The sequence below is a fragment of the Biomphalaria glabrata genome, chromosome 4, assembly GCF_947242115.1.
Source record: "Biomphalaria glabrata chromosome 4, xgBioGlab47.1, whole genome shotgun sequence".
Classification (NCBI taxonomy): Eukaryota; Metazoa; Mollusca; class Gastropoda; family Planorbidae; genus Biomphalaria; species Biomphalaria glabrata.
The window spans coordinates 4,044,757-4,051,860 of NC_074714.1; the positions used below are offsets into that span (position 1 = coordinate 4,044,757).

General features: G+C 35.7%; 1 non-coding gene across 1 annotated transcript; it reads right to left on the reverse strand.

The window, feature by feature from the left end:
* Positions 1–3,515: 3,515 nt before the first annotated feature.
* Positions 3,516–3,589, reverse strand: Trnan-guu (transfer RNA asparagine (anticodon GUU)). The gene has a single exon. It is a non-coding gene; the product is annotated as a tRNA-Asn (tRNA).
* Between the last annotated feature and the right edge of the window lie 3,515 nt (positions 3,590–7,104).

Consider the following 7,104-nt stretch of genomic DNA (forward strand, 5'->3'; position numbering starts at 1 on the left):
TATATATATATATATATATATATATATAAAGAAGCTAGTGTTTAGGAGCAAATAACTTATGTATATTATGAGTAATTTGTGTGCTTAGAGTGGAAGTAGAATGCCAGATAGAATAATACTAACAATACTAAATGATGTTATGGTTAGTGCTTTTTTAAATAATTGACTGTGCATGAAATAGCCGCAGTGGCGTTCCTTGGGCTGGCGACACATGGTCTGGTTGTCTCCCTTTAAGTATTGTACATTTTTAATCCCACCAGAACGAACTAACTAAAGCAATGTTAGAAAAATCAAATTAATTTTTTTTTAAAATTTGAACAAACAAAAAAGTATATAAAAAGGTCTTTGTCCTCATCATTTTAAATTAAAGCAATCGGAATGTCCCGACAAAAGTTACAGTAAAAAAAAATCTAATTAAAAGGAAATATTAATTCGTATAAATGGATGTGATAAAAGAGATTTTGAAATCCGAACAGTAAATGTGTCCATGGTAAATATACCAGACTGTTAGGCTTCTTGGATGCTTATGCTATTGCTCATTGGCGTAAGTATGGTGGGGGGGGGATGAGGGAGAATTTGAAAATCCCTCAGGGCCACCCCTTAAGTGGCACACACACACACACACACACACACACACACAAACACACACACACACACATACACACATACACACATACATACATACATACATACATACATACATACATATATATATATATATATATATATATATATATATTCTCATTCATGTACAGCATTGTTGATTAAGATCTAGGCTCACAGTACTTGACAGTCAGCAATAAGCAAACAAATACCATTAGCGTCATGGCGGAAAACAATACTTTTATTTTGAACGAGTGCACTTTTGCGCACCACATCAACAAACATAATAAGGCTTGTCTTCGAGTCCGAAGATTAATTTTATTTTTCGCCTTCTACGTCTGTCATCAACAAACAAAATAACATGATAATCATAATTTGTACACATTGCAATAATAATGTATATAGTTAATTAATTTATTATTTATTGTAAATTTTCACAATTTAGTAAATTCTTCATGCTGTATACTATATTTTCGTATGTTCCGTTACTGTACCCATAATAGAGAATGTTCAATTATAATAGTCATTTAGAAAATTTCTCTAGCTTTCTAGGTGCTTGAATAAATTTATTATTTTCGTAATCACTAAGTAGACTACAACATTTTTAAATTCACGAACGACTTAAGATGTTTTTATTCTGTATGTACTGTTTCATAAACATTTTAAATTTGATAGGTGGATCACCCGACTACTTCCATCAAGAATAGAGGGTGGTGTTTCCCTAAATGCCAACATAGACCGATATAGCAACACAATCGATTTCCAACCAATGAGGCACCCATTATCAGCCAAATCAGCAATGCAAACGTACTAGACTCGTTGAATGGAACTACTTTTCATGCCAAATTATAACCACTTGTCCATTCCCTTGATCGTATCACTCCGCTGGTGTCTATGTTGTTTTTACTGTTCGCTCTTCTGCCTGAAAATGAACATATTTAAACTAAGTAAGTAAATCACAAACTTGGTCGTTGGTGGTAGAAAAGGTCTTAGGGATGTGTCTGGACCTCATTGGTCACGCCATAATTTTCACTTGCTCAAACTTAGAAAAGGTCTTAGGGATGTGTCTGGACCTCATTGGTCACGCAATAAGTTTCTCTTGCTCAAACTTTGATCTTAATCTTGTATGCCAGACCAATGCTGATTGATAATGTAATCTCCAATTTGACTACACATCAAAATAAATCACAGACCTTTTTGGTCCAGAATTCAATTCAATACAATAACGCTTTATAGAAACCAAACTCCAGATTAAACAATGGCAACAATACACGTGCTATCCCTCTCTCTCTCTCTCTCTCTCTGTCTGTCTGTCTCTCTCTCTCCCCCTCTGTCTGACGTTGAGTCTGACGGGCCTTTCGATAGGAAATGTAGCGCTGATAGACAAGGTCGGCATTCGTAGGTTACATTCCACAACTGCAAATTTCACTGGACCCAAATTTCCAGGGAACATGCGTTGTCTCATTCTGATGTGTCCGGTTTTGATGATAAAAAGTATACGTTGGTCGTGTCGGATAAGCTTATAACAGGCAAACATCTTTCTTGACATCACGATGATTACTGGTCCATGTTTTTAAACTCATTAATTTTTTTTATTTGCTCTTTTGTTCACTGATCACGTGGTACATTCTCTAAGCTCTATCATCAGCTCCTTTCAAGCTTCTATCAACTCTTATCTGTCTGGTACGAAGTTTCAACACGTTATTTGTAGGCCTACGGATACTCTGAAATACTCCTTCTTCCCTAGTGCTATTAGAGCGTGGAATGGGTTGCTTAAGTCAACCAGGAAAACCAGTGACTAGGCAGAATTTAAGTCACTGGTTAACATGCTTGACTAGATTGACCTAGGAACACGAGTAGGACGTCATCACTTCCTTTTTTTGAAGTAACGTCTGTATTTTATAAGATAAGATAAGATTTCTCCCACTTCCCACTTGAATCAAGTTGAAACTTTGCACAATTAGCCATCATCCCAAACAAAACATGAATCAAAGAAAAAAATAAATAAAATAATCAAGTAGTAAATTCAATAGTGGTAATTAATTTATTTAATTTTACATCTAAATAGGGAAATAAATCGTATAGTGTTGAAAAATAAAGGCATTAAATGTGGAGTTCTTCTCCCTAGAAAATCGAAAACAAAATTCTTAATGTTTTTAGCGGCCCCCGAAAGGGGAAAAGGCGCTATTTTTTTAAATCACTTATGCAAGCAGTTTTTTCATAAAAATACACCACTTTTACAACTATTTACTATTAATAGTAACAAACACGAGAGGCTCTTTAGTAAGGGAAATTACTATATTCCATATTTTTAATACATTTATGCAAATGGTTTAAGATTTTTGTCAAAAATGTTTTTTTTTTTTTTTAGGATTTAAATAAGAGATTGACCCTTTACAAAACAACTATATCAATTAGATATTCATTATAAGACATCAGTTAGGCCAGGTTCACATCTAACTTCACATTCACTTTCACCTATCTTTTGGTCTGCTGGACCGCTGGGGCAAAACACAAGATCTGTCAACCTTCTTTATCCGTTCTTCTCTGTCATTTCACTTTGATAGAATTTCATTCTGATGACCTTTCAGAAGAATTGCTACCTCCATTTTTACCTTCCTGGGTAGACCACTTCGGGGGCCTATTTTGAGTTTGTGTTTCCACACAAACAGTCTTAGAAATCTTGATTAAAAATATTTCGCTTGTAAAAAACAACAACATTGTTTTTAGGCTCTAACATCTAATAATAAGGCTTGTCTTCGAGTCCGAAGATCAATGGGGAATGCAGTATTTCCAATGGCTACGCAGTCCCAGCTGTGACCTACATATTTTGCCACATCCAGGGCAAGCATAACCATATATTAGTTAAATTAAAAAAATACAACATAATCATTATAAAAAAAAAAAAACTACGTCCCTGGGTGGGCTCGAACCACCAACATTTGGGTTAACAGTCGAACGCGCTAACCGATTGCGCCACAGAGACATATGTTCACAAAGATAGTTTATTAACACTAACATTTATCTCGACTCTTCAAGTTATTCATCTCTTTTTGGTTGGTGATTAATCCAATTGTGTACACACTAACGACTGATTTCTCTTATTTTAAATCATAAAGTCATATGTCTTCGACCTGGCTAAATAGGCCTCACCGGTTATAATATCACAAGAGTCTGCAAAGGTTCATTTTAATTTTAAATGATTGGTCTAAGTAATAACGTGGCAAAACAAAGTTACAAAGATTGCGACAATGGACCCCACACACTTTAAAAAAAAGGAGGCCTGATTTGCGTATAAAAAAGAAATAATGATCGTTTTTTTATGTACATAACATTAAGTTGTTTATTTACATGAAAATAAAATAATAAAATGAAAGTAAAGTATCACTATTTGTTCTGAATATATTGTTGCTGTCGCAAAGCGACTATATGGATTATCTCATGAAAATGAGATGAATTCCTAGGCACTTGCTGTGATCGGAACGATGTCGCCATGAATGTGGATCATGCTCGCTGGACTGTCGTTTGGATATATCCAACCCTGCCCGCTCCCATCCCCCGACGTCCTTCGGGAGGTTTGGACTAGGAATCAAACTATCTAAACTCTGAAGGAACATCCGAAACATGTAAAACACTTTACAAACTTTTAGTTTACAATTTGATGACTTCATCAGCCTTCAACCAGACATTCTTCCAGACTTCTTAACCCTTAAGATGCGTGTGGTATTTAAGCCTCTAAACATGAACATAGTAATTTCCTTTTGTATGTCTTCATTGTAAAATAGCTCAGCACTTTAAGGGTTAATGATGTACAAGACAAAGATTCTATTCATAAAATCAGGCACCAGAACATCAACAGTTTTCTATTTCTTTAAAATGGTACAAAATCAATAGTCTTTGTTAAGAGTATCGTAAATTACATTTCATATTACATGTGAAACAGTTCTTAAGCATTCCTATGATGATAAAGCTGATTTGATGATTTTTCAAAAGGTTTAGATAATAGTGAACAAATAGATGCTATCTTACTAGATTTTTCTAAGGCTTTTGACAAAGTTCACCACCATAGTTTGCTTAAAAAATTAAAATATTTCGGCATTAATGGTCCACTGCATCAGTGGATTAAAGACTTTCTGATAGAGAGAGAACAAACTGTAATAATAAATGGTTCTAAATCAACACAGATAACAGTAAACTCAGGTGTACCTCAAGGAACAGTCTTGGGTCCACTACTATTTTTAATTTACATAAATGATTTACCAAATTGCATTACTTCAGGAACAAAAGTCAGATTATTTGCAGACGATTGCATAATATATAGAACAATAAAAACAACACAAGACACAGATATTTTACAAAGAGAATTAGATGAATTACAGAAATGGGAATCAAATTGGAGCATGTCTTTCCACCCAGAAAAATGTCAGTTGTTAAGAGTAACAAAAAAACTAAAACAAATTAATTCCACTTATCTTATTCATGGCAAACCAGTAACACAGACTAAAAACGCAAAATACCTAGGTGTTATAATAAATGAAAAACTGTCATGGAATCCACATATTGATGAAACTACAAAAAAATCAAACAAAGCATTAGGATTTATTAAAAGAAATTTCTATAAATCAAATAAGAAAATAAAACTAAAATGTTATTTAACCTTGGTTAGGCCAATAATAGAATATGCATCCTCTGTTTGGGACCCCTCAACTCAAGAAAACATTAAGAAACTAGAACAGACACAAAATAGAGCAGTGCGATTCATAACAAACGAATATTCACATTTGACTAGAGTAACACCTTTAGTAAAATCACTAAATTTAGAAAGCCTTCAGGACAGAAGGCTCAAAAGTAAAGTAGCCATTATACATAAAACACTGAACCATAATCTTCAAATACAAAAACAAAATTTAATAAAATACTCTGAAAGACACAAAGATAAAGGCACATTCCTCGTCCCATATGCTAGGACAAATTTGTACAAATACTCCTTCTTCCCTAGTGCTATTAGAGCATGGAATGGGTTGCCTGAGCTAGCCAGGAAAACCAGTGACTTGGCAGAATTTAAGTCATTGGTTAATATGCATGACTAAATGCATGACGCGTAGGACGTAATCATCTTCTTTTTTGAAGTAACGTCTGTATTATATAAGATAAGAAGATAAGATAAAGCTAAAACTGAATAGCGCAAATTTAAAAAAAAGAAACAGTTCTTAAGCCACATCGGTACTGGCCCTAAAGATAAACCATAATACACAAACTGTAAAATCTAGTTCTAGCTATAGTTTCTAGAATATCACGTATAAGATCAACAGTTCACTAAAAGTGCATAGAATCCCAACTAACGAGTTAGAATCATGAGTAAGACCAACGTACAGCATAAGTAATCATTATGGCCACCTGTTACAGTACAGGGCTGCTTGACCTACACATCGTTTGATCGTCTAAAGAGCTGAGCCGAAGGCTATTTGAGCTCTAAGTTTGAAAAAAAATCTGTTTGGACGCCAAACAGTAAAAAAAAAACAAAAAACCTGTGAGAACACAGTTCTGTTTGAGAGAGACCCGAGTCAATGCCTATCTAAAGCATTGCTATTTCCGATACCTTTGGCCCCCGACGCATGCTTGGCTACACATGGCCGAAGGCCGAGGACAACGGGAGCCTGAGCCATTTTCCTTCGTTATACCAAGCTAACCGTGGGGAACTCGCCATTTTGTGTAACGGTCCCTTGAGGAACAGCGCATGGATGTGTGACAGGTTTGTGGGGACTCTTTTGCAACCCCGCCCGTGCAAGAGGTTGACTCTCGTCTACCCGAGGACACCCCCACGGGAGTCTTGTGTTGCTACCCATTTAGCCTAACCACTTCCTCTAATGGTCGTTTCCACACGAGCGCCACGATGAGGCAGAGTAGCGTGCTCGCGGACCTACACATCTAACTACACACCTGGTCATTCTCGCAAAATTAAAACTTTGAGCGGTCACCGATGACAAAGGTCAAGTGGAGTCATCCATACAAGTCACGTCTCTTTCTCTCCTAAATGACGATGCCAACGTTGATTTGACCCCAATAAACTGAATTGATTTTTGGATTTTTAAACTTTGTGTTGTGCAACAAGCAAAAAAGTGATAGAAGTTTAATCCTAACAGGATAGTGAAATACAAATGAGCAAAATGAATGATTCTATCGGAACGAGGAAAATAATTACGGAGAAAAAGAATGAATCAAATGAGACAATGTTTAAAAATGAAGATGCTGACACGTGTATCCAACAGGACATTTGCAAAAAGGTATTTCAATGGAGGTACATTTTGAGGTGACTCAGATTAATAGTAAGCAACATTCCCTTGACTTGCGTCATAGGGGTACGTTGACAGTTCACGTTATCCGGTGGTTCGCAAACTTTTTTGTCTTGCAGACTCCTTGCAGTGTTTACCGGTTTTCGGTAGACCCCCTTCTTAGCCGATATTAGAGCAGTGCCAATTCCTCAACTTTAAATATGTGTCT